Source organism: Lissotriton vulgaris, chromosome 6 (assembly GCF_964263255.1).
Source record: "Lissotriton vulgaris chromosome 6, aLisVul1.2, whole genome shotgun sequence".
Lineage (NCBI taxonomy): Eukaryota > Metazoa > Chordata > Amphibia > Caudata > Salamandridae > Lissotriton > Lissotriton vulgaris.
In genome coordinates this window covers 908,317,464-908,345,388 of record NC_141694.1, presented here as the reverse complement: position 1 = coordinate 908,345,388, position 27,925 = coordinate 908,317,464, and the positions used below count along the sequence as shown (strand labels likewise).

At 47.0% G+C, this 27,925-nt stretch overlaps 1 pseudogene; it reads right to left on the bottom strand.

Moving 5' to 3' along the window:
* Positions 1 to 154: 154 nt before the first annotated feature.
* Positions 155 to 10,158, bottom strand: LOC147708143 (uncharacterized; annotated as a pseudogene).
* Between the last annotated feature and the right edge of the window lie 17,767 nt (positions 10,159 to 27,925).

Below are 27,925 nucleotides of genomic sequence, written 5' to 3'. Positions count from 1 at the left end.
CACATTTGCATAATGCCTTTCCTCAAATGACTGCTTCGGCGTAATTTTATTTAAAAAAAGGCGAGGGTAAAAAAAAATGCACACGTTAGTTTACACTGCTGAAACACACCTGGAAAGAAGCGAGGCCACTTCTACTCAGGCCCCCTGCCCCCGCTCAGTATGTGCACATGTTAATGGGCCGGCCAGTGAGACAAAGGGAGTGATACCTCTGCTTGTTGCTTAACAGGAGGTAACGAGCGCCCATCTGCCTATAGAAAGGCCACTCAGATACCCACTGGGCCGCTGGCTGTTCGAACAATAGAGACAGCTCCCAAATCGGCCCCCGGACTGCTAAAAAAAAACAGCCCACATAAGGAACTCGGACACCGGCCCCTCGGGCATTGCCCGAATGCCCGCGTTACCAATCCGACGCTGTATACAGCTCGTCTGTACATAGCGTTAGTCCCTCGCTTCCTGCCGGGCATACTGCTGCTCCCCGTGTGGCCTTGAGACTCTCCTGCATTTGAGGACTATGCACTAACTACTGGACAATATCCCCCATCGCGGCCTCTGCTCTGGCGGCCCAGCACGCTTATCGTTACCGGCACTACCTGTCCAGCTTTCAAAACGCTCGCTGCATAACGTACCATCGCTGTGTCCTCATGTAAGCAGCGAAGCGCAGTGACTACACTGTTGAAGGATGGTGAACTGTGTGCAGAGGAGCTGCTTGACTATCTTTGCAATTGACTAATAGACCAGGTGCACCGGTGTAGCAGGGATTCTGCTCCTACACAGACCTGTGCATAGAGACTTAGAACCTCAGTGAATTAGGGTGTGCCAAAACTCACCTTAGTACCCAAAATCCCCTACCAGACTAGCAATCAGTGTCTCATTGGTTCTTACCGACCCCCAATGATTTAGACAACCCAGAACATGGACTTAGAACACCTCAGGTAACGTGGAACACATGAACACTCTTTCGTTATACTAACATACCAATCCAGAACCAGGAGTAAATGAGGACACATGCGAGTTTGAAATGTTTATTTCTAATGCAGTGTTCTCAAACGCAGTATCTTAGCTAATACAAGCAAACATATTATAAGGAACAAGGTTAACAGCAGGGTTACTATTCCATAGAATACAAAAGGCGAAAGCATGTTAAAATGCTAAAGGGAAAAGGTCCAAATAGAACCTCTGTTTACCCTCCCTAGCTAGTATATTATATTATATCTACAGAAGGTCTCTTTGGGTTTAGAAGAGCGGGCCCATACCTTTGGGTTTAGCAAACATGGATCACATCATCTTCTGCACCAACTCTCGGCATACGGATATTCATCAAGTGTGTTTCTCGTGCTCTGTGTAGTGCATTATCAATCGCGCCTAAACCCAAAGTTGGCCACAGCTGCATATATATTATGTCTACTCAGTGCGCTGATCAATCCAAACAACAAGCGCTGTGTTGAAATAACCTTGAAGGCCTCGGCACTCACTGTACAGACATAGCTTACCAAGCAAGGCTGATATTATAAGCAAACATGTTATTCTCGTGTGAAGCAAAATATCCAACTAGGCGAAAAGTTTTAATAACAAAATGTGCCGTGTGCAGAGGTTGCAGAAAAGGAAAATGGTGTTTAAACTTCTAACACGCTCATGCTAACATAACACAGTGCAAAGGTGAAACCAAACCACATGACACCCTCCCTTTGATCCGAGCACGGATAGGACAAATAAAAAGGGACAAATTTAGGAACGCAGATTTGAAGATCGATATTCCAAACACAAGTCTCCAATTTGGTACCTTAAAAACAGAGATAAAAAGAAACATAATTTTTTGGGGTAGAAAAAAAAATCCTGCCTTTTGGACATTGATAAAGTCAATAGGTAAATGATTTACAAAGTTCAAAGATATAGTGCCGCACCTATTGTATCTTTCGGGAAAAGGAAGTCAAACCTTGGTGCAAAAGATCATGGGTACCTGACCTTTAAGCTCCCTCAAACAGTGGAGGAAACTACCACTGTAAACACAAATAACTAACTTATGATCAGCACACAAGAAAGGTATACAATGAATAAATGTTCAAAACGAAAATGATTCTTTTGTTGATTGAATTGTTTTATTCGATTTCGTTTATTTTGAGATCCTTTCATCCAAGACACCACAGTAGCCAGTGCGTTTCGTCCTGCTATAGGACTTCTTCAGGGCTACAAAACATAAACAGTACAGTCTATTAGCTACTTTATAAAAACACATATATACAAAATTACACATAGTCTTCAAACCTTATATACATTATTTTACATTATAGAGGCCTTCACAAACCAAAAATCACTCCATTGATTCTTATTTCTATTCTCAGCACACAAAAACTGTGTGATCATCAGTGTGATATTTACATTACAGCCAGCAAGTTTTTAACAGTGTAAGACATTATGGGAAAACCCCCAATCAAAAAGGAAAGAGAGGGGGTAAAGTCAAAAGCCAAACTCATCTGTCATTATTTACAATATTTATACATATATAACCTTTTGGAATTAACGTTCCATCATATAGGATTATTAGGAAGAGATACCATCTAGTTCTTAAATGTTTTTTTTTTTAATATACATCTCGGTGCTTTAACTATGAGTTTATTGCTCTTTCCAGAAACCACAAGAGAACAGGTTGTGTACATAGAATATCACAGACTCGGTACTGTCTACTGATTTAGGAATTTTTGAGGCAACTTCTTTTAAATAGGCATACCCACATCAGTCACATTTGAGCATTATGTAATAGAAATTTAGCTCTGACCAGGGGATCTAACAAGTTCACCCCATAAAATGAGGCAAGATGTGCATGGAGACAGCTCAACACTATGTATTTAAGAGACATGTGCATTTATGTGTACCTTAAATGTCAAGCGTAGTTTCCGTACAGCAGATCACTTCTTGGTATATTTCAGTATGACTTCAGATATTACTCCTCAGTCCTACATAGAACAGAAGTTCATAATAACTAATTAGTAAGACTAGGGCCTGGATTCACCAAAACTGACTGATAAGACCTTATTCCGACTCTATTTACAGTTTAATCGAATAGTGACATGATGGGTTGTTTATGGTAAGGAAATCAGCATTATCAGTTATATATAATTTATAACACATTGAGCAAGGGGTGCTCCAATCTCATAACTGAACTCTAAACATTATAAAGCAACTCTACTCGGTATACGTCATACCTGTAAAAATATGCCAAGTTTCGAAGCGGGAGTTCAATTCATCTGAATATAGTCTTGTCGGAAATATAACGGTCTGTTCCTCCGTATAGTCAGACCGTGGTGGACCTAAGTGTCCTGAATGAATAAGGCAGAGACCCATATGAGAAACATACATATGAATCTTAACCTCATGCGCGCTAGCGGAATTCCGCTAGCGCGCTGAGATTTCCGAAAACGCACTTTACGTGACGAGCTGGGCTCTGCATCAGCGTGCGAGGAGGCTACGCGATGACGAGCCCAGCTCGTCATCAGCCCCGAAGGGGTTAACAAGAGAGCATTGTAACCTACTTTTTTTAATATTAGAGTCAGGGGCCCGTATTAATGTATCATGGGCTAAGACTGACGATAAACATGCATAAATGCTATCGAGCATGATATGTTTATCATATTTAGATGAGAGACAAACTTCGATAGAATTGTTACATAATAGTAAAATCGGATATTGTTACCCCGATTCATTTTATATAGTAAACATATATGACCAGAGACTACATTTCGATGGGAATTAGATTCATCGCGTATTCACACAACAGAATATATCAACTCTAATTAAACGAGAGCCAGTGGCAAATACTCTTGTTTTGATTATCTTGATATATGTACAAAAAAAGACAAAGTTGTATTACATGGCACGCGCTCAGTCAGTTCCATAATCTCCCAAAGTGGCCAAGTTCACAGTAAAATGCGCCCATATTTAAATATCCCATTCCACCCCCAGTGTACAATCACTGTGCGGGCATGCCAAAGTCATCGGCGTGGTTACTAGAAGAAAAAAAATAATCCTAAATCAGTAGACAGTACAGAGTCTGTGATATTCTATGTACACAACCTGTTCTCTTGTGGTTTCTGGAAAGAGCAATAAACTTGTAATTAAAACACTGAGATGTATATTTAAAAAAAACATTTAAGAACTAGATGGTATCTCTTCCTAAAAATCCTATATGATGGAACGTTAATTCCAAAAGGTTATGTATGTATAAATATTGTAAATAATGACAGATGAGTTTGGCTTTTGACATTACCCCCTCTCTTTCCTTTTTGATTGGGGGTTTTCCCATAATGTCTTACACTGTTAAAAACTTGCTGGCTCTAATGTAAATATCACACTGATGATCACACAGTTTTTGTGTGCTGAGAATAGAAATAAGAATCAATGGAGTGATTTTTGGTTTGTGAAGGCCTCTATAATGTAAAATATTGTATATAAGGTTTGAAGACTATGTGTAATTATGTATATATGTGTTTTTAAAAAGTAGCTAATAGACTGTATTGTCTATGTTTTGTAGCCCTGAAGAAGTCCTATAACAGGACGAAATGCGTTGGCTACTGTGGTGTCTTGGATGAAAGGATCTCAAAATAAAAGAAATCGAATAAAGCAATTCAATCAACAAAAGAATCATTTTCGTTTTGAACATTTATTCATTGTATACCTTTCTTGTGTGCTGATCATAAGTTAGTTATTAAAGTCAATAGGTAAGTGTTTCAAAAATAAGAGGGCCAAAAAAAAATCCAATAATCCAATGAAAGGTGTTGGTCAATAAAACGAGACTGCAAACACAGTTCATCCTAATAATGAATATACAAAGTATGCAGCAACAGCCTCCAACAGGAAGTCACTGTTATCATCCGAAAGTATGTCGGCCATCAAATTTAACAAAGGGAAAGAACATACATGCTCTTCAATTACCGGAGCCTCTTGCACCATCAGATGACAACTCGGTGGGTTTTCGAGGAAGCTGCGAGCCAAGAAATCTTGCGCCGCTGCGAACACATTCCAACGACCTAGTATTCCATGCATCGCTGCAAAGGCCATAATTCCTCCATCAGAACAAAGCAATTCATGAGCAACTAAGGGACTCATAAGTTGATTATAATCCGCATCGGGAGACACCGTATTGCAGAGACACAAATCCAGGGCCCATTCGAAGTCGCAACTCAGGCAATGGAAGACAGGCTGGACGCATGTAAAGTAGGAAAATCGAAACGATAATCCATAAGCTGCACTCAATGTAGCAAGAGGCAGCGCACCATAGTACTCAAGCATTCGGGCGTGAACAAGCCCTAGCCGAGACAGTTCGTCTTGCAACACAGGATGTGCATCCATTTTGAAATAACCAAAAAAGCAATAGGACGCCAGCAGCAAGAGCCAGTAGTAAGGAAAATAAACCAAACAGGCTGGAGAAAATAGAATGAAAGAAAGCTGGATGACTCAGAAAATCTTTTGGAAGGAAGTCACCAAGCTACTGCTTACAACTTTAAAAAAGTGAGCCAGCCCCGAAGTGGAGGACGCATTGAAGATTGTGTGAATTAATTCACTGAAGTGCAAGGGCAAATCAGTATTTAATAAGACATGCACCTCTGTGCGGGTGTTAGCCACGTGAAGGACAAATGTTTCACGAGCAGATGTGAGGGCAACTTCTTTTTGGGACAATAGAGCTCTTATGCGACTCATCTTATTGAACTCTGCTTTCAAGGTCGGAATCTTAGGCCAGATGGAACCATCCAGTTTCCCATGCAGGGGTGGATACATTACATTTTTGCAACAAACCACACGCTCACTGACTGTAACCACATAAGCAATCCCTTTTACTAACCCACAACAATCCTCATTATTTAAAAGTAAATAACTCCCATTTGCCAGTAATGTGAATGTGGGAACGATTGCAGGCACGGGAGTACCTTTTAAAATACAGGCTAAATTAGGCTTGTTTTGATTACAAGAGCCATGTAATTGGATATGTCTACACATTAAGGAATGATCCTGTGTTTCAGTGCATTTTTCACCATTCAAATAAACTTCCTTTCCCTCCCTAAGGCATCTATATGCAAAAGGAAGCGACCAGGATTCATGGAGATAAGAACTTCCAAGAGGCTTGTATCTACCAATGGCAAAGTATTTCATACAATTTTTAAACTTGAATAAAGGAAATGGTAGAGTTATTAAACCGCGAATAAGCCACTTTGCAGTATTGGCCTCTGCTACAGAAAATGGTATAGGCTCCAACCTTTCAATGTGTAACATGGAAAAAGAAGCATCTTTCATCGACAGTAAGCGCTGCTTGTCAGTCAAATTAAATGGTGCAAACAATGATGATGTATTCATGTAATGCCATGGCTCTTTTCCTGCCTTAAGGGTCTGCAATGTCCATGCAAACTGCATAATGGAACGCAATTGATTTTGACCGTGGTACAAAACAGACACTTCATCTTGCACAATATCTACAACAGATGACACAATATTATCTAACGAGTAAATGCGGGAAGAGAGTGTGTTAATGCCGTTATCTACAACCGCTAGCACTTTTTCTAAATTAGCTTGATCTATAGCTCTAAGGCGGTTAGCCGCCTCAATCTGGAATGTTTTCCAGAATTCGTTATAAACAGCATATATCCATCTTTTAGATCTACCTTTAGCCGGGCCTTTTATGAAATCATTCAGATCAACATCGTCAGTTTAGATAAATGCAATTTAACTGACGCCAAGGTAGAATGTCTGAGCCAATTCTGACATAATTTGCCTACAGCATAGGTAGTCACAGAATGGCCATTTTCAAAACGGGAATCTACCCTGACCTGTGTAAAGCCATGTGCCAAACCCAGAAAACGATGCTGGCATGAGTCAGCACTTCTGTGCCAGAGCAACCAGCCTTCGGGATCCAAACTGGAAATATTAAAGGAGGAATTCAATAACAGAGTCTCCAACTCTCTCATGGAAAATTTAGTAGTATTACTCCAACCGGAATATTCCCCTAAATCAGGAAAAGAAGGAGCATTTAATCTTTTAGGAGTAGCCAATCCAAAGCATGTTGTCTGTGAAATTGTAGAATTCAAAAACAACATATGGTTCGGGATGAGGCATGCACGGTACAAAGCCTCAGTGCCTTGCACTTGCCAGCTTTTAGAACCCCAAACTGATTTAAGGTCAATGGTATCCTTCCACAACTCGTAGCCCCCAACAGCCAACTGGTCTAGAAAGGACTTCGAATACAATAATTTAGTATCAGTTAGTCTAACTTTGGATGTGGACTTTTCAGTCATTTTAAAATAAAATGCATTGGGATTAGACTGATTAAAATCTGTAAAGTAAGTGAACCTTTTCAAAAAGGAAGCAGAACTGCCTTGTATAGGAGCTGGACAGTGTTCCCACTGGGTGTAATTCCCAGTGAGCCTCCTGGTATTAGTTTTATTCAGGTTGTGATTGCCAAATAGTTGATAACAATACAAATCACCGTAATTAGCAGACTTCAAGTACAAATCTTCAGCATCAAAGACAGCATAATATTTCAAATCAGAAAACAATGATTCTACGGCCTGAACATCCCAATCATCAGAACGTATATTTTGTTTAACTACATCCCCCATGGATACTCTAAGCACATTAGGGACATTTATAACCTCAGTGGGCCCATGGATTTGAAATCAAACAGCATCCCATACAATCCCATCTAAGACAGGCCAAGCAGTAATGTTAACTAATGCCAAGTCTCTCTTCAATCTGTGTGATGAGGAATGGGGAGGTAATGTTCCATTGATATGTCGAATGCATGTTCTCTCCTTGACATAGTGTCCATTGACGAGACGGAAAAATAAAACGCAAATCAATTGACATAAAAAGGTAAATCGAAAAAAGCACCATCCAAATATGGGTCCAAGAGGGAATCAAAACATTTTTTTTAAACAATTTTGCCAGAACAGAAATCTGTGAAGGCTTTTTTGATGTGTGGGAATCCGTGTCAAAAGAAAATCTGGATTCTGTAGCTAAGCGAGTTTGCAAATCAGGCATCGATAAGTCAGTTGGGTAAGTATAGTCAGTTTCATCATGTTGAGTACCAGACAGTATACTCAATAAAGGACTGGAAACAGCAGGCATCTCGAGAGCAACATCAGGTACAGGATTGGAAATCAGGGCCTAAACAGAATTTCTCAAAATCGAAGGACATGAGACTGCCGGTGTCATACTAAGAGGAATCGGCCACTCTGTGTATCTTGACATTGTCAATGGAGATATACCTGTTCTCCTTATGACCTGGAAGTGATGGTAAAATGACTGTTCTGTGCCCTTCACGCCAAGCACTGGAACCGGAGCTCGATGAGAGGGACCAAATTCTTTCTTGTTCCCGATCTTCTCACGAACCAGTTCTCCAACATGGGTTAGCCAGCCAACTACCAGGATCTGCAACGCATCATCCGAAGTGGAGGGCAAATGTTTCTTTGCAAGACTGTCTCTAGTCTTTTGTAGACCCTGTAAAACATTGCAATGTTCATCTATGTCTACGTCAAAGGAGGCAGCTTGAGCCACCGAGTCTAGACCGTCAAGGTCCGGTACATACATCTTGATACCAAAGAGCATCTCGTATGGGGTCCGCCCACCCAGAGACCTTCTAGGGAGATTATTAAGAGCACGCTGCACGCCATTGAGGTGGGCCAGCCAGTTCATGCCAGTGCCTATAACTCGAGCTGTCAAAGATGCTTTAAATCTCGGTTCATTCGTTCCACAACACTATTACCCTCAGGTCTTTTGGAGACGAAAACTCAACTTGTACCCCCAACGAAGTCATGGCATCCTCATACGCCTTAGAGGTGAAAGCCGGACCCTGATCCGAATTGAAGGTACCACAGGCAAAAATCCCTACAAAGACACGCAAGTCTCTTATGACAGTCGGGGAATCCGCGCTGTGATGTGGCCAGCCCCACACAAAGTGTGTGCATGAATCAACTGCTACTAAGATGTACTTATACGCAGTATCAGAAGAAAAGGACCGCAGTGATCCAAATAAACACATCCAAGTCGTTTATTAGAAATGTACAACTGTGTCTGGGGCAGACGCGTAGCAGTTGAAGGCTTAATCTGTTGGCAAATGTCACATTGAAGGACATAATCATGCGTCTGTTTGTACAGTCCCCGCCACCAGAAACGTTGTTGTAACTGAGCTACAGTAGCTGAAACGCCCGCATGTGCAGGCGCATCACCTTCATGGCCTGCGGTAATCAGTGTAGGCCTAAGGTCTGAGTTGGGAATTAACCTCTCACCAACGTCAGGTATTTTCACATAAAGAACTTTATCAGGACTTAAGTGGTATGAATACTTCGAAGGGAATCCTTTTGGATATTTACCTCCATTCTCAGTTGCAGCAACAGCCGCCAAGATATCATCATCAATCTTACTTTTGGAACGTGTAACTGCTGCAACCAAATATGTTGATATTGCTGATTTTGCTGCCTCATCGGCAAGCGAATTGCCAACAGCGTGGACTCCTATGCGCTGATGACCGAGAGTATGAATCACAAACACGAGGGGCAACTGCTCTTTAAGCTCAGCCACTCTGACCCAGATCATTTTATGTTTTATTGTGCTACCCTTGGAATCACGGAAATCATTCTGAATCCAAAAGAACAGGTTTTCATTGTAAGACTGGACACAGTAGTAAGAATCACTCACAATGAGAGTCCTCACACCAGGATCAGTGTACTCCAACGCAAGCATTAGAGCACGAAGCTCTGCCAATTGTGTGGTGCAGTCCCCTAGAGTCTGCGTGTGCACGACCCTGGACTTGAACTCGTCATTCACCATGGCACCTACCACAATAGCGCAAGCGGAAACGTATGCGTGCTTAGACCCATGTGCAACCTGCGCCGAACCATCAGTGTATATGATGCAATGAAAGTCCTCCAAAGGCCACATAGCCAAAGGGGCAGGATGAACAAACTCATACTGCAAAAACTTCTGCGACTGTAAGGTGGCATCAAAAATAAACGTGACATCCGGAGACGTCAATGATGCTGCCCATTGTATCCACCGAGGTTGCAAAGCTTTAGAATTTGGTACACTGGCTTTCGTCACTGCCTCCAATGCAGGAAACGGTGTCACAACTAACATGCGTTTTCCCTGCGACAGTGCACGTTCCTTGAGAATCGCCATTTGCACTGCTGTCAAAACTTTTTCCACAGAGGAAAACCGCATTTCAGCCGAAGTGTACAAGTGTGACTTGTAAGCAATAGGTGTGAGAAGTTGGCCCGATATGCAACGTTCGCTATTCTAGCGACCGCTATGTATCGTTCCAACGTCCCTTATGGTGTTTGGTTGTAAGTCAACCTATAGACCAGCTATCCTAGTAGCGTGGATACGAGCAGTCTAAGGCTAAAGACTCGAGAGGGCGCGTTAAGCCAGCTGTTTACCACACATGTACCCCTTGAACACCCAGTGAAAGGACACCACACAAGTGTTATGAAAATAAACGGGTTATTTATTAAGATTCACAACAGCCCTGGACTCTTTATGAGGACAGGGTACTAAGCACAAACCAAATCTCTTTGGGAAAATACTTCAAGTGCACAATTAAAACAAGTGTCCGAGGACACGGAAAGTTTAAGGTCTCGGGCGGACCCGATAAGGCAAGTCGGAAGCGAGGGACTCGGGACCCTAGAGTAAAGAGGCTATGCAGGCACCGAAATGCCGAGTTACCTAGCCACGAGGGCTGCGGCTGCACAAGTCTTACAGGCGTCGGGGTCTTCGCTGACGAGCCAGGAGCCGGAAGAAAAGGAGTTGCTGGCCGGCGACCAGTGATGAATAGTTCGTAGAGATCCAAGCCTGGATCAGAGATTGTTGATACCTGAAAGCAGAGGGGACCAAGTTCGTACTACTAGCCAGTAGTCAGAGGGTACCAGGATGGCACCGGTTGGCCGTCACCTCGACCAGGTGAGTGGGCGAAGCTAGGCTCTGCAGTCTCACGGACCAGGAGGCGTTGTCGGCGACCACGGCGGAGGTGCGAGCTGTCCCACGAAGGATGATGCTGTCGGCGTCGCTGGGCCCAGGATGGGGCAACAAGCCTTGGCAGATCTTAGGGCCACGTGGTAGGCCTAAGATGGCGTCTTGAGTGGACCAGGAGGGTCCGGGGTGCTTCTCGCAGAGATGGAAGCAAGGGCCAGTCTGGAGCAACCAGACCAGCAGTGTTGATTGTCGGATGTCGTCACAGAAGGGCACAAGCCAGCGGCTAGTGACCAGACAACGTGCTGAGCAGCGAACAGAAGGGCCCCACGCAGATCGTGGAGATGCTGGGAGACTGCACTTCGATGCTAGAGCGGCTCAGGGTCGGGGCTTCTCGGACCCCAGAGCACTCACCAGGGAATCGCTTCGATGGTCGTGCTGGTTTAAGAGCGTGCAGGTTCTGATGATGGCTGGTCCCTCGAGGTCTCGTCGCACCCACAGATCACAGCTGAGCTGATGACGTGGGTAGAGGTCAGAGGTGCCAGGGAAGCCGGTTCTCGTCGAGCTGGGCCGTCGGATCCTTGAGGAAGGACTTGCAGCAAACCGCAGAGTTCTTAGATGGTGCCCGCTGATGCAGGGTGACTACTCCTTAGTCACAAGGGAGAAATCTTGAGAAGAGTCTTGAGTGTCCTTTCGTAGAAAGTAGTTCTTGATTCAAAGATGATCTAATTTGGAAGGGTCCCCGCTCCGGCCTTTATCCTAAAGAAAGGGGTGGGTACATGACTAGGTCCTGCCCTAAGGGTGGGACCAGGAAGGGGGGTAGCTACACCCCTTTCCCCTGCCGGACTTTCCCCAGGCCAGGGCTGGCGCCCCTGGAACTGGTTCTGACCGGCAGATGCGTAGTGAGCACCGGGGTGCCACTCCGCAGTCACCTTCTCGCAAAAGCCCTACCTACCCAGAATACACAAACCCTGTCTGGGACGGTGCGAACACCGCCCTCGACAGGAAACCCTTTGTCCAAGCGCCCCTCACTGGAAGGACTCCCAGCAGCAGGAGGTCAGACTCGTGTCTGTGGTGGCAGCATCCATTTTGTGGAGCTGAGGCTTTAGTTAACTTTAACCGGGGTTCACAGTTACGTACATGTCGTGTCCCTCTAAAAGGGCGGAATGCTAACCTCATCGCCAGGGTTGGTGAGAGGGCAGCATCCCGATTCGTATGACACCTTACTCGACATGCCTTGATAACGCGACACCGAAGTTACCGATGGGGTACGCGTTATCATGGAACAGCCATTGGGTCTTGGTTCCGCAAGCTGCAACCGGGCTCGGCTCGGGCCAGAGCCTAGTTCACACGAGCCCATGCACTCTGCCTTCAGGATTGTCAAGGCCTGCCATAGGAGTGACTGATAGGAACTCGAGTGTCCATTGTATGGTTAGATATAGGGCTACTATATCTAAAGCAAAGTGTGATTACACACCTTCGCCCCAGCTGTCATGCAGCCAGTTGTGTCAAATTTAGGCGGCCAGCCAGGGGTGGCATAATACATGCTGCAGCTCCTGGCGGCCCTGGGTACACCTATGCCCTGAGTTACAGGGTCTGATAAGGTGGCCCAGTACCAATTGGTAAATGCACCTAGGGTACATGTCGTAATTTAGAAAGAGAACAGCCAGGCTGTGGGTCTGATTAGCAGGCCCACAGCCAGAGAAAGTCGTAAACCAGTGAAACAAAAGCAAAAAATCTGGGTGATCATAGGATTGCAGACCCTACTCTCCTACAATAGGTACTATCTCTTCATTCGTTAAAAGTAAGGTACGTGAAACCCACCGCCCCAGGGATGATTCTTATCACCAGGTTGGTGTGGTTATCACGAGTCAGTAAGAATTTAGATTCTAGAAGATCAGCCTGCAAAGATTGCAAAGGCTTGATACGCTGGGCATATTCGGGAATATAAGTACGCCCGAAATTCAAAAATCCCAGCAAGGACTGTAATTTTTTCAGAGTTGTAGGAGCGCGCAGTTGTGTGCATTTTTCCAAGAAGTGAGGAGCCAATCCACGACCTTCATTGTTGAGCTCGAAGCCCAGGAACAACACTGTGTACTCTGCAATGCGGGACTTTGCAAATTTGAATTTATAACCGAAGTCCGCAAAGTTACAAATTATGCGGTCAACATGACACAGATGCGCCCAAAGCTCGTCATCTGTGAGATAAATGTCATCCACATACGAACACACATCAGTGTCTATCCTCTCTAAAAGAGAGACAATATGGGCAGCAAACATGCCCGGACTATTTTTATAGCCCATCGGTAATCTTTTATACTGGCGTTGTTTGCCCCCACAGGTAAAACTGGTCCACTGGGAACTCAGTCCGTCCAAATTGTGGGCAAAAAAAACGTTGGATATGTCAAGCGTGGTTTTAAACCGTTTGCGCACAAGACCAGCCACAAGAGCAGAGCCGTGAGTATTCTGTACTGCACAGGTACGGCAATGCGAGTTCAAATGCCGGTAATCTAACACTAAACGGTACGAGCCGTCAGGCTTGGTCACAGTAAAAAGAGGGTTATTCATCGGTGACACACTAGTTTCAATCACACCTTGATACTCCAATTGTTCAAGGATTTCCGCGACGGGAGCCTTATCTTCCCGTCGGATGGGATATTGAGGTTGAGGCTGTGGCATAGACCGCAAAGGAATCTCGTGGTGTGGGGAAAATGAATCCAAACCACACTGCGTACGGTACAGAGCCGGCGCAAGAGCCTTAGCCCACTCTTCTGCAAAATTCAGCGCATGCTCTTTCGAGACTGTATGCGCGAAACTAGGGAGGATTATCTCCTCCCCTCTCGGAGCTGTGAGCACAAAAGGTGGGGGCCAGTCAGCCTCCGCTAACAAAATGTCATAGGTAGTCGTAAGATTTTTCCAAAATACCCCTTTGATTGTACGCTGTATGTCACCTTCAATTAAAAGGACTATGTTATAAAGTCTATCAGGGGGACTGCTCTAGTATCAGCTGTCTCCACAACAACATATCGGTCAGTCGCTGTCACCTTCAGTAGCGGACGCAGGGCTTCTCGCACTATGGTAATCTCCGCCGCGCTGTCCAGCAAGGTCAGAGCCCATGTCCGATTCCGAAGCTGCGTTCTCACTATCTGTGGCATATCTCGCTGCTAAAGCAGCAACTTTCTTTTTCTGAAACTGGGGTCTTTTCGGTGTCGAATCGTCCTGCTTGCCTTTACTGTCTTTCGGGCGGGGCTGGTCGCGTCCCTGCTGGCCACCCTGACCTCTGCCGCCTCCTCCACCACCGGTCGATGAGGCCGATGATTTCTGAAAAGAACGAGGAGAGCGTTGTTCAGAAACCTGAAAACGATCAGGTGATTTTATCGTTGCGCGATCGCGCAAGTCATAAATACGTTCTGTAGGCGCAGGTACTGGAGATGCAGGACGTGACTCCTGTTTCTGCTGTTGTTGTTTACCCTGTTTTAGTTTTTTCGGCCAATTTTGCTTTTTGGCCTTGGGCTGTTCGTCAGTCTCTGACTTCGGCCCTTGGGGTTGCTTTTTCTCTTTAGTGGAAAATGGCTTGACTCCCAAACTATTGCGGCCCACGGTCTTATAAGCCGCCACAATAATTTGTGGTAACTGTCAGGGTTTGTCGGCATTGGGTACAGCCTGCAAAGCATTAGACACCTGAAAGCTCACAGCATCTCCCTTGACATTCGCAAGAACGAGATCGGAAACTACGTCAAAACTGCCGCAGAGGCGCATACCCAATTCAACCGCTGCCTCAGGTCTGTGCTCATCTTGAACACGCTTAACGACCATCGGAAGGACAGTCATTGACGGTGTGCCGAAGCACCTCGTATACACTGCCGCAAAGATCTTTCCCCATGACTCACAGTCACCAGCTTCTGGGATCAAAACTTTAGGCATGCTAATAGTCGGAATCCTGTGTTTTTCACCAGGAGTCGTGTTAGGAAATAACTCTTCCAGCTGGTCAAACTTCTCGGCAAGCCAGAAAGGAAAGTCATCCTTATTCTGGGGGAGCTTGCCCATCACTGCGTTGACCATTACAGGACTAGGTTTCATTCCACCCTGTCCGGCTGGAAGCGCCACACCACCCGGGGCCCCGCCCAGGAGATTGCGGGTAATGTATTGCACTAGCGACCTAATTACGCTAATTGCGACTACATGTACTCATCTTAATTCAGCCACAGAACACGCCCCGTGCTGAGGATGGGGTGTAAATCCAGCCAAAACAGGCCAAGTAGCGCCCGGAATGGACAAAGGACCTAACCTCGGTGTTGTCAAAGTGTGGGGTAGGACGCCATTAAACCAAATTCGGTGCTGCCAAGCGTTAATCTGAATTTCTTGTGTCCTATAGGGAGCATATTCCAGAGGCACGGGAGTGGGAGTGTATGTGTCGAACACATTGGTATTTGCGTTCACAGCCGGGAAGGTCACCCACGAATAAAAAAATTTGTATGGTAAGCTACTTCCGCACTCACCACCATGATCACAGCCATGCCATCCACGGTGACATTATAATTCTGCAAGTGATTGCGCACTGCAATGCGACTATGTTGCGGAATGTCCACCGCAGCCATAATGACACATAAAGGGAAAGGTACAATAAAAAGTACTCAGCACAACTGGGTAGTAATTCAAGGAAACCATTTTGATAGAATCAAGCTATGTAAGTATGAGTAGGTTTGCCCGACACCACCGTTTTCCGGAAACAATAGTGAAGGGTGTTAACGACCGATATAAGTACTACTCAAGTGTCATGTAATAAGACCACCAACGATCGGGCGCCATGTAGTAGGGATTCTGCTCCTACACAGAACTGTGCATAGAGACTTAGAACCTCAGTGAATTAGGGTGTGCCAAAACTCACCTTAGTATCCAAAATCCCCTACCAGACTAGCAATCAGTGTCTCATTGGTTGTTACCGACCCCCAATTGTAGGAGAGTAGGGTCTGCAATCCTATGGTCACCCCAGATTTTTGCTTTTTGCTTCACTGGTTTACGACTTTCCCTGGCTGTGGGCCTGCTAATCAGACCCACAGCCTAGCTGTTCTCTCTCTAAATTGGCACACATGTACTTTAGGTGCATTTACCAATTGGTATTGGGTCACTCTTGTAAGTCCTTGTACAGTGTACCATAGGTACCCAGGGCATAAGTGTACCCAAGGCCTACCAGGGGCTGCAGCATGTATTATGCCACCCCTGGCTGGCCATCTAAACAGACACAACTGGCTGGTAACACAGCTGGGGCAAGGTGGTGTAATCACCCTTTGCTGTAGATATAGTATACCTATATCTAACCCCAAAATGGACACATATACTCCTATAAGTCACTCCTATGGCAGGCTTTATCAATCCTGAAGGCATAGTGCTTGGAATTATGTGAGATGGTGCTCTAGCATGAGCTGAGCCTGTCTGCAGCTTTCGGAACCATGTCCTTATAGCTGTTCCATGATAACGCTATACCATATACTCTTAAGTGCATTATAATCCTCGCGGTTATTGCTAACTTTGGCATAGCATTATCAAAACATGTCGTGTAAGGTGTCATACGCTTTGGAATACTACCCCCTCACCAGTTCTGGTGATGGGGGTAGCATTCCACCCTTCTAGAGGGATAAGACATGTATGTAACTAGAACCCCGGTTAAAGTTAACCCGAGCCTCAGCATCACAAAATGGATGCTTCTGCCACAGACACAAGTCTGACCTCCTGCTGCTGGGAGTCCTTCCAGCAACGGAGGCCTGGACAAAGGATTTCCTGCCTGGGGAGGTGCTAGCACCACCCCAGACAGGACTTTGTGTATCCAGATAGGCAGGGCTGAAAGGAATGAGACATGCCTGGGGCACACAAGGTGTCCCTGTGCATACCCCGGTTCAAACCAGTTGCTGGGGCACTCCAGCCCCAGCTCTGGCACAAAACCGGACAAAGGATAGGGGGTGTAACCACCCCCCTTCCTGGTCCCACCCATGGGAGGGACCTAGTCGCTAGTACAGCCCCCTTTGGCAGAATAAAGGTAGGAGCTGGTCCTATTTCAAATTAGATTATCCTGAACAACTCACATCTGCAGCACAGCTGAGATCTGTGGGTGCGACGAGACACGTGGGACCGGCCATCTTGAAGAAACTGCACTTCGCTTCCAGCACGACCTCTGAGGGACCCTCGAGAAAGTGCTTTGGGGATTGAGAAGCCCCAGCCCCGAGCAGCTCCTGCACCGAAGACCAGCCCTCCAGCCTCCACGAGATTTGCGTGGGGCCCTTCTGCCTGGTTGCTGCTCGCCGCATTGTCTGGTCACTTGCCGGCTGGCTAGTGGCCTCCTAGACGACGAACTTTGAAAACTACACCACTGGTCTGGTTCCTCCAGACTGGCCCTTGCTTCCTTCCAAAAGCAAAGTACTCCGGAACCTCCTGGTCCGCACCAGACGCCATCTTCACTCACCGCATGGGTTGCTTTTGCCAAGGCCTGTTGACTCCGATCTCGGAACAGACACCGCCGACAGCGAGAGCCTGCGTGGGACAGCTCGTGCCTCCATCCTGGTCGTCGAAGACACCTCCTGGTCCACATGGCTGCAGAGTCAAGCGTCCCCTCTTCACCTGATCGCGACAACATCACCTGGTTCCTTCCTGGTTCCACTCCGGTCCTTGGCTAGTGACTGTAAACATTGTCCCCTCTGCTTTCAGGTCTCCATCTTCCTCGATCCACCCTTGGATCACTCCGGACATCTTCCTCCTGGTCGCCTGAAGCATCTTTCTTCAAGGCTCCATTGACTTCAACGCGGAAACCCGACACACTTTCACACCTATGCACCCGCAGCCCGTGGGTGAGGTAACGAGAGCATTTTGGTGCTCATAGGTAGATTGACTCTCCTAGTGTCCAGGTATCCTGTAGTTTTAGTCTCAACCAGTCGGAACTGTCTTCACTTACCTATTTCGTAATTTGTTCATGCCCATTGACTTTGCATTGAAACCCGCGTGTGTATTCTAACACTGCACACGCGTCCCGTGGGCCTCCTGCTCCTTACCTAAGGTTAGGGTAGTGTAGCCCCAGCGATTCTACAGCCTCTGGGCATCCTCATTTCTTCTATCGTTCTACTTATACCCTTTACTTAGTATATGGTTTGCCGTGCCCCTAAGGCACCATTGTAATTTGTGCGACTTATTGTATTTTTCTGAAGAGTATTGTCATGTGCTTAGCCCTCTGATCTCATAAAGAGTTCAGATGTGTTTGTTAGTAATAAATATATTGTTTATTTTCATAACAACCTGTGTGGTGTCCTTTCATCTGGTATTCAAGGGTTTATATGTGGTAAAACAGCTGGCTTCACATGCCAAAAGAGTTTAGCCTAAGACTGCTTTGTCCATGCTACCATTAGGATAGATGGTCTATAAGGTTGACTTACAACCAATCACCATAAGGGTTGTTTGGACTGATACAAGGTGATCACTAGAACTAGTGAGCATCATATATCAGGCCAACTTCTCACATTGGTGTGCAGCGGTTGGGATTTGAGCTTGCTGTTGTTTTTACCAAATATAATCTTGAGATATCATTTGGAAGATCACATATTTATTTTATTTTTTACATTTGTAAGGCGCTACAGCTACCCAGAAAGGGTTTCCCGGCGCCGAGACACAGCCTGAGGATGTCAGGAGAAAATTACTGGCTATTCTAGTTATTGGTCGAATAGCCAGGTCTTAACGTGCCTTCTGAACTTGAGATGGTTTTCCTCCTTTCGAATGAAGGGAGGGAGTGCGTTCCAGAGGGATGGTCCAAGGTGGGCGAAAGATCTGCCTCCCATTCTTGCCAATTTAAATCTTGGTACACAGAAGTTGGCAGCTGATTGCGAGCGAAGATTACGCTTGGGAGTATAAGGGTGAGCCAGAGCTAGTATGGTACATAAGGTACCATAAGTACATATAACAAGCTTGGAAATACTCTGAGTTCTACTGAACCCGCTGTTGTAGTAGAAAGGGCCTAGCACACCCTGACTACAACTCTTAGCAGTAGGAAAACCCATAGTGTAGGTAGGTGCACACACCACCCCTAAACTAGAAAGCATGTCTATCACAGGAGAGGCCACAGTGACTCCCCTTGTGATTAGTGACCCTCCACAGGTCCTTTCCAGATATGCAGCACTCAGGTTCCAGGAGGGAGATGAGACAATTGTGTACCTCCAGGAAACTGAAACAGGGTTCCAACCCTACCCTTCCTTTTCTGTTAGGACTCTTAGAGACCTATGATGCTAGAAGGACCTCTAACCCGGGCCCCTCAGATCCAGCAGATGGAAGCATACCCCCCTTAGAAGATGACTCTAACCTCCCTGAAACAGAAGATGTAGATGGTAGGGAAGATGGGAACTCCTCTGATGGAGAGGTAGACAATGGCCAAGCTTTAGTCAGCAGACTTACAAGGGCCAACTTAAGCCTACATGGGGATGGTTTTGGGGGAGCCCCAGACCCAGCCACAAGCAGGCCTAACCTTGGGAATAGAAGAGGTAGGTCTCAGTCCAGATACTCTAACAAATCTATTCACTCCCATGTCTCTCATGCATCTTCTCAGAGGGGGATGACTTCCCCTCAGAGGAGAGAGCACGAGGCAAAGATGAAGGAAGTTAATCTGAGGATCCAAAGGGAAGAACTTGCCCTTGCCAAAGAGAAACTTGCTTTTGCCAGAGAGCAGAAATTGAGTGGGATAGAACCCACTGGTGGCAGCAGTATCCCTAGGGATAAAGACAGGAGTTTTGACAATAGACACCTGAGTAAATAGTGCCCCCCTATGAGGCAGGGGATGACATCCACAAATGGATGACTGCTCTGGAGAGGGCCTGCAAAGTACAGCAGGTACCCCAGGGTCCGTGGGCAATTATATTGGGGCTCTCCTTTGAAGGTAAAGGCAGAGATAAGCTCCTCACTGTTAGAGATGAAAAATGCACTGATTGATGGGTTTGGCCTAACAACTGAACAGTACAGGTTGATGTTCAGAGACACCCAGAAAACTCAGGCTCAGGATTGGACTGACTTTGTTGATTGTGCTACTAAGGCTTTGGAAGGCTGGTTACTGGGAAGTAAAGTTACTGATTACACAGAATTGTACAATCTTATTATGAGAGAACAAATCTTAAATAATTGTCAGAACCAGTTGTTGCATCAGCACCTGATTGACTCAGATCTGACCTCTCCCCAAGAATTGGGAAAGAAGGCAGACAGATGGGTCAGAACCAGGGTTAAGCAGCAGAACCAGAACCAAGGTGGTGGCCAGAAGAAAGCAGACCATAAGGGTAGTAATCAGAATCAACAAAATGACCAGAAGTCTTCAACAGGGCCCCAACAATCTAAGGAGGGTGGGTCCCAGAATTCCAAAAGAAGAAGAATGATGGTCAAAAGAAACCATGGTGCCAATACTGTAAAAGTAAGAATCACTGGTTTAGTGAGTGCACCAAGAAAGGCTCAGCTCCTACCACTACTGCCCCTAAGGCACCTGCACCCCCTAGTACAGTTAGTAGTGGTAGTGTACCCCCCAAGGCTATAGTTGGGTTAACCCTGGGAACTGAGGTGGGTTCTGACTTAGTCAGAATACCTACTCAGGCTGTTCTTGTTTGTAGTGGGGACATGGATATGACCCCTACTGTAAGTCCCAGTACTCTGGGCAAGTACAAACGCCTTTGATCAATGGAAAAATGGCTCAGGCCTACAGGGACACATGTGCCAGTGTCACTATGGTGACACCAGCCTTTGTGGACCCTGATCAGATCATACTAGGTTCAGACTACCTAGTGACCAATGCTAGCAACATCACTACCAATCACAGTATGGCAGTTGTTAACTTCTCCTGGGGAGGGGTAACTGGCCTCAAAAGGGTTGTGGTTAGTTCAGACCTCCCAGTGGAATGTCTTTTGGGCAATGATTTGGAATCCTCCTTATGGTCAGAAGTGGACTTATGTGGAAATGTTAGGTTTGTCAGCACATGTCCTTGCTGGACCAGGTCACAGGCCAGCAAATGCCCAGCTGAACACGTGCTGGATCCTGGAACAATGGTCCAGACACTACCCAAGAGGAAGAGCAGTAGGGTTAAGGCAGTGCCTTCCTCCCTGCCTCAGGTTGAGGATCAGCCCTCTCAGGAGGCTGACCCAAAGACCCCAGAAGGAACAGTCCTAGAAGAACTTGAACCTGAACAGGTTGAGTTTCTTGGGACAGGGGGACCTTCCAGGGCAGACTTGAGGCAGGCACAGTTAGACTGTTCCTCCCTTGAACCCCTCAGACAGCAAGCTGCTGCTGAGGCTGCAGGGAATGCTACAGGTACCCACAAGGTGTACTGGGATGATGGACTCCTATACTCTGAGGCAATAGACCCCAAGCCTGGTGCTACCAGAAGGCTGGTCATCCCCTTGTCTCTTAGAGGTTTCCTTCTTACCTTAGTTCATGAGATTCCCCTTGCAGGACACTTAGGCCAGAACAAGACTTGGGACAGGCTTGTCCCTCACTTTCACTGGCCACACATGTCTGAGGACACAAAAGAGTTTTGTCGCTCATGTGTCACCTGTCAAGCCAGTGGCAAATCAGGTGGCACAACAAAGGCCCCCCTTATACCACTACCTGTGGTGGGGGTGCCCTTTGAAAGAGTGGGGATTGACATTGTTGGACCAATGGACCCCCCAACAGCATCTGGGCACAGATTTATACTGGTGGTAGGGGATCATGCCACCAGGTATCCAGAAGCTATTCCCCTTAGGCCACTACAGCTCCTGTTGTGACCAGGGCCCTACTTGGAGTTTTCCCCAGAGTGGGGTTTCCTAAGGAGGTTGTCTCTGACAGAGGTGCAAACTTCATGTCAGGATACTTGACTGCAATGTGGAAGGAGTGTGGTGTAAATTACAAATTTACCACACCCTATCACCCACAGTGCAATGGGCTTGTGGAGAGATTCAACAAGACCCTAAAAGGGATGATAAAAGGGTTACCTGAAAAGCTTAGGTGAAGATGGGACATCCTTTTACCCTGCCTTCTATTTGCTTACAGAGAGGCCCCACAGAAGGGGGTTGGCAACAGCCCTTTTGAGCTTCTATTTGGGCATCCTGTGAGAGGACCCCTATGTCTTGTGAAGGAAGGATGGGAGTTACCTCTCAAAAAGCCTAAGCTTGACATAGTGGACTATGTACTTGGGGGCAGATTTATGAGGCCGTTGCGCCCCTTTGCGCCGCAATTGCGTCACTTTATTTGACGCAACTGCGGCGCAAACAATGCGCCCTATTTACAACGTGACGCATCTAGGAGATGCGTCACGTTGTAAAGCACTGCGCCATAAGGAGGCGTTCCTGCGCAGGGGGGGGCGTTCCTGCGCAGGAACGCCTCCTGAAAGTGGCTGAGTGAAATCTATGACATTTCACTCAGTCACTTTCAGGGCAATGCTGCGTCAAAACCCTGTGCCTGCTTGAAGCAGGCGTAGGTCTTGACGCAGCATTGTGCACATGGTGTACCCCCGAGCCTTGCTGGAGCTGCGTCGCGCTTGCGACGCAACTCCAGCAATGCGCCACATTTCTGGCACAGATGCGTCACGCATCTGTGCCGTTTTTGCACCATGGTGCACCGCATTATAAATGCGGCGCACCATGGGTGGTGGAGCTGTGGCGCACGTTAACTGGCGCATCCCTGGGGATGCGCCAGTTAACATAAATCTGCCCCTTGGTCTCCGCTCCAGGATGGCAGAGTACATGGAGAAGGCAACCAAAAACCTTGAGGCCAGCCAAGAACTTCAAAAAGCTTGGCATGACCAAAAGGCTGTCCTAGCTGTTTACCAGCCAGGACAGAAGGTGTGGGTGTTGGAGCCAGTGGCCCCAGCAGCTCTCCAAGACAAATGGTCTGGACCCCACACCATCATTGAGCAAAAGGGAGAGGTCACCTACCTGGTGGACCTTGGAACTCTCAGGAGCCCCCACAGGGTGCTTCAAGTTAACAGGCTCAAGGCATATGTTGACAGGGTGGACATGGGCTTGCTCATGGCCACAGATGAGGGACAGGAGGAAGAGAGTGACCCTCTCCCAGACCTGCTCACTCAGAACCCTGATGATGGGTCAGTAGATGGTGTGGTCTTTTCTGACAGCCTCTCTGAACATCAACAGAAGGATTGCAAACAGGTTCTTCAATCCTTCAGACATATGTTTTCTCTGACCCCCAGTCAGACAAACTGGTGCAACCATGAGGTGGACACTGGTGACAGTCTGCCTATAAAGAGTAAAATCTACAGGCAACCTGAACACGTCAGGGACTGCATAAAGAAAGAAGTACAGAAGATGTTGGAATTGGGAGTCATTGAACCCTCAGAAAGCCCTTGGGCTAGTCCTGTAGTTCTAGTACCAAAGCCTCACACCCAGGATGGTAAGAGAGAGATGAGGTTTTGCGTAGACTACAGGGGTCTCAATGCTGTTACTAAAACAGATGCCCATCCAATACCTAGGGCAGGTGAACTCATAGATAAATTGGCTTCTGCCAAATTCTTGAGTACATTTGACCTGACAGCTAATTATTGGCAAATCAGGTTAGCTGAGGAAGCCAAGGCCAAAACAGCATTTTCTACCCCAGGAGGTCATTACCAGTTTGTGGTGATGCCCCTTTGGTTTAAAAAATGCACCTGCCACTTTTCAAAGGTTGGTGAACCAAGTTCTCACTGGGTTGGATGACTTTTGTGCAGCATATCTAGATGATATTGCTGTCTTCAGCTCCACCTGGGAGGATCACCTGATCCACCTGAGGAAAGTTTTGGAGGCCCTGCAGAAGGCAGGCCTCACTATCAAGGCCACCAAGTGCCAGATAGGGCAGAGTCAGGTTGTGCACCTGGGCCACCTTGTAGGTGGAGGCCAGGTTCAACCATTGGAGAGCAAGATACAGGCCATAAAGGACTGGGCTCCTCCAACCACCCAGACACAGGTCAGAGCTTTCTTGGGCCTGTCTGGTTACTATAGGAAATGTGTCTGAAATTATGGGACCATTGTGACCCCACTTAATGACCTGACAAACAAGAAATGCCAAAGAAAGTTCAGTGGACAGTTAGCTGTCAAAAGGCATTCGATGACCTGAAGTAGGCCATGTGTACTGCACCTATTCTCAAGAGTCCAGACTACTCCAAAACCTTCATTGTCCAAACAGATGCTTCTGAGTTGGGTGTGGGAGCTGTTCTATCTCAACTGAATAATGATGGTCATGACCAGCCCATTGCTTTTATAAGTAGAAGGCTGACCCCTAGAGAGAAACGTTGGTCAGCTATTGAGAGGGAGGCCTTTGCTGTGGTTTGGGCCCTGAAGAAGTTGAGGCCATACTTGTTTGGAACTCACTTCAAGATTCAGACAGACCATAAGCCCCTCTTGTGGCTAAATCAAATGAAGGGTGAAAACCCCAAACTTCTTAGGTGGTCCATTTCCCTACAGGGGATGGACTTTACAGTGGAACACAGACCTGGTACTGACCATGGCAATGCAGATGGGCTCTCCAGGTATTTCCACTTAGAACAGGAAGACTCACCTGGTCAAGGTTAGTTTAATGTTCCTAAGTTTGGGGGGGGGGGTTATGTAGGAGAGTAGGGTCTGCAATCCTATGGTCACCCCAGATTTTTGCTTTTTGATTCACTGGTTTACGACTTTCCCTGGCTGTGGGCCTGCTAATCAGACCCACAGCCTAGCTGTTCTCTCTCTAAATTGGCACACATGTACTTTAGGTGCATTTACCCAAGGCCTACCAGGGGCTGCAGCATGTATTATGCCACCCCTGGTTGGCCATCTAAACAGACACAACTGGCTGGTAACACAGCTGGGCAAGGTGGTGTAATCACCCTTTGCTGTAGATATAGTATACCTATATCTAACCCCAAAATGGACACATATACTCCTATAAGTCACTCCTATGGCAGGCCTTATCAATCCTGAAGGCAGAGTGCTTGGAATTATGTGAGATGGTGCTCTAGCATGAGCTGAGCCTGTCTGCAGCTTTCGGAACCATGTCCTTATAGCTGTTCCATGATAACGCTATACCATATACTCTTAAGTGCATTATAATTCTCGCGGTTATTGCTAACTTTGTCATAGCATTATCAAAACATGTTGTGAAAAAAACATGTCGTGTAAGGTGTCATACGTTTTGGAATACTACCCCCTCGCCAGTTCTGGCGACGGGGGTAGCATTCCACCCTTCTAGAGGGATAAGACATGTCTGTAACTAGAACCCCGGTTAAAGTTAACCTGAGCCTCAGCATCACAAAATGGATGCTGCTGCCACAGACACAAGTCTGACCTCCTGCTGCTGGGAGTCCTTCCAGCAACGGAGGCCTGGACAAAGGATTTCCTGCCTGGGGAGGTGCTAGCACCACCCCAGACAGGACTTTGTGTATCCAGATAGGCAGGGCTGAAAGGAATGAGACATGCCTGGGGCACACAAGGTGTCCCTGTGCATACCCCGGTTCAAACCAGTTGCTGGGGCACTCTAGCCCCCGGCTCTGGCGCGAAACCGGACAAAGGATAGGGGGTGTAACCACCCCCCTTCCTGGTCCCACCCATTGGGAGGGACCTAGTCGCTAGTACAGCCCCCTTTAGCAGAATAAAGGTAGAAGCTGGTCCCATTCCAAATTAGATTATCCTGAACAACTCACATCTGCAGCACAGCTGAGATCCATGGGTGCGACGAGACACGTGGGACCGGCCATCTTGAAGAAACTGCACTTCACTTCCAGCACGACCTCTGAGGCACCCTCGAGAAAGTGCTTTGGGGATTGAGAAGCCCCAGCCCTGAGCAGCTCCTGCACCGAAGACCAGCCCTCCAGCCTCCACGAGATCTGCGTGGGGCCCTTCTGCCTGGTTGCTGCTCCACGCAATATCTGGACACTTGCCGGATGGCTAGTGGCCTCCTAGACGACAAACATTGAAAGCTACACCGCTGGTCTGGTTGCTCCAGACAGGCCCTTACTTCCTTCCAAAAGAGAAGTACCCCGGACCCTCCTGGTCCGCATCAGACGCCATCTTCACTCACCGCGTGGATTGCCTTTGCCAAGGCCTGTTGACTCCGATCTCGGAACAGACACCGCCGACAGCGAGAGCCTGCGTGGGACAGCTCGTGCCTCCATCCTGGTCGTCGAAGACACCTCCTGGTCCACGTGGCTGCAGAGTCAAGCGTCCCCTCTTCACCTGATCACGACGGCATCACCTGGTTCCTTCCTGGTTCCACTCCGGTCACTGGCTAGTGACTGTGAACATTGTCCCCTCTGCTTTCAGGTTTCCATCTTCCTCGATCCACCCTTGGATCACTCCGGACATCTTCCTCCTGGTCGCCTGCAGCATCTTTCTTCAAGGCTCCATTGACTTCAACGTGGAAACCCGACACATTTTCACACCTATGCACCCGCAGCCCATGGGTGAGGTAACGAGAGCATTTCGGTGCTCATAGGTAGATTGACTCTCCTAGTGTCCAGGTATCCTGTAGTTTCAGTCTCAACCAGTCGGAACTGTCTTTACTTACCTATTTCGTAATTTTTTCATGCCCATTGACTTTGCATTGAAACCCGCGTGTGTGTTCTAACACTGCACACATGTCCCGTGGGCCTCCTGCTCCTTACCTAAAGTTAGGGTAGTGTAGCCCCAGCGATTCTACAGCCTCTGGGCATCCTCATTTCTTTTATCGTTCTACTTATACCCTTTACTTAGTATATGGTTTGCCGTGCCCCTAGGGCACCATTGTAATTTGTGCGACTTATTGTATTTTTCTGAAGAGTATTGTCATGTGCTTAGCCCTCTGATCTCATAAAGAGTTCAGAGGTGTTTGTTAGTAATAAATATATTGTTTATTTTCATAACAACCTGTGTGGTGTCCTTTCATCTGGTATTCAAGGGGTTATATGTGGTAAAACAGCTGACTTCACATGCCAAAAGAGTTTAGCCTAAGACTGCTTTGTCCATGCTACCATTAGGATAGCTAGTCTATAAGGTTGACTTACAACCAATCAATATAAGGGTTGTTTGGACTGATACAAGGTGATCACTAGAACTAGTGAGCATCATATATCAGGCCAACTTCTCACACCAATGATTTGGACAGCCCAGAACATGGACTTAGAACACCTCAGGTAACGTGGAACACATGAACACTCTTTCGTTATACTAACACACCAATCCAGAACCAGGGGTAAATGAGGACACATGCAAGTTTGAAATGTTTATTTCTAATGCAGTGTTCTCAAACGCAGTATCTTAGCTAATACAAGCAAACATATAAGGAACAAGGTTAACAGCATGGTTACTATTCCATAGAGTACAAAAGGCAAAAGCATGTTAAAATGCTAAAGGGAGGGGGAGGAGCCTAGCCTGCGACCATGATGGCCGCCTAAACCCTCGGCTCCGCTGGTCCGTCCGCTTTCCTTCCGTGCCGCCAAATATCCTGCAATTTATCCTGAGTTCTTCTTGTGGTTTCGGACTTGGGAAACGACGCTGCATCCGACGGTGTGCTCCCCGGCGTGCTCCATGCGGCAGAAGTGGTGAAACGTCCTTGTCTTGTTCCCGGAGTTTCCGGACGACGACCAGGTCTTTGTTCTCAGGGGAGGCTGGCCTCGGCTATGTGAACAGCGGCCATTGTCGGCAGGTCGGAGTTGGCCGGCGGCGAACGGCTGCTGTAACGAGTTCTCCGCAACAGTGTGGCATTCGCTCTTCTTCAACTCCGCGTTGACTTGAAACCGCGGCTCTCAGCGATACTTTTGTATCCCTTCCCCTTGATGTCTCTGCCAGCTTTCACTCTCCGACGACTTCACGGGGGCCATTTTGAGCCGAGCGCTCCGTGCTTGCTACCGACGGCCCGACCTGCTGCAGAGGGTGCTCACTACTGCTAACCCTGCACTGCAACCGCGTGTAACGCCAGTATGGAGTGTGATGCCCCTGTCCCCGAGACCTGGCCGCGCTTGTCGGGGCGCCGAAGGAATGATGTGCTGCTGGAAAGG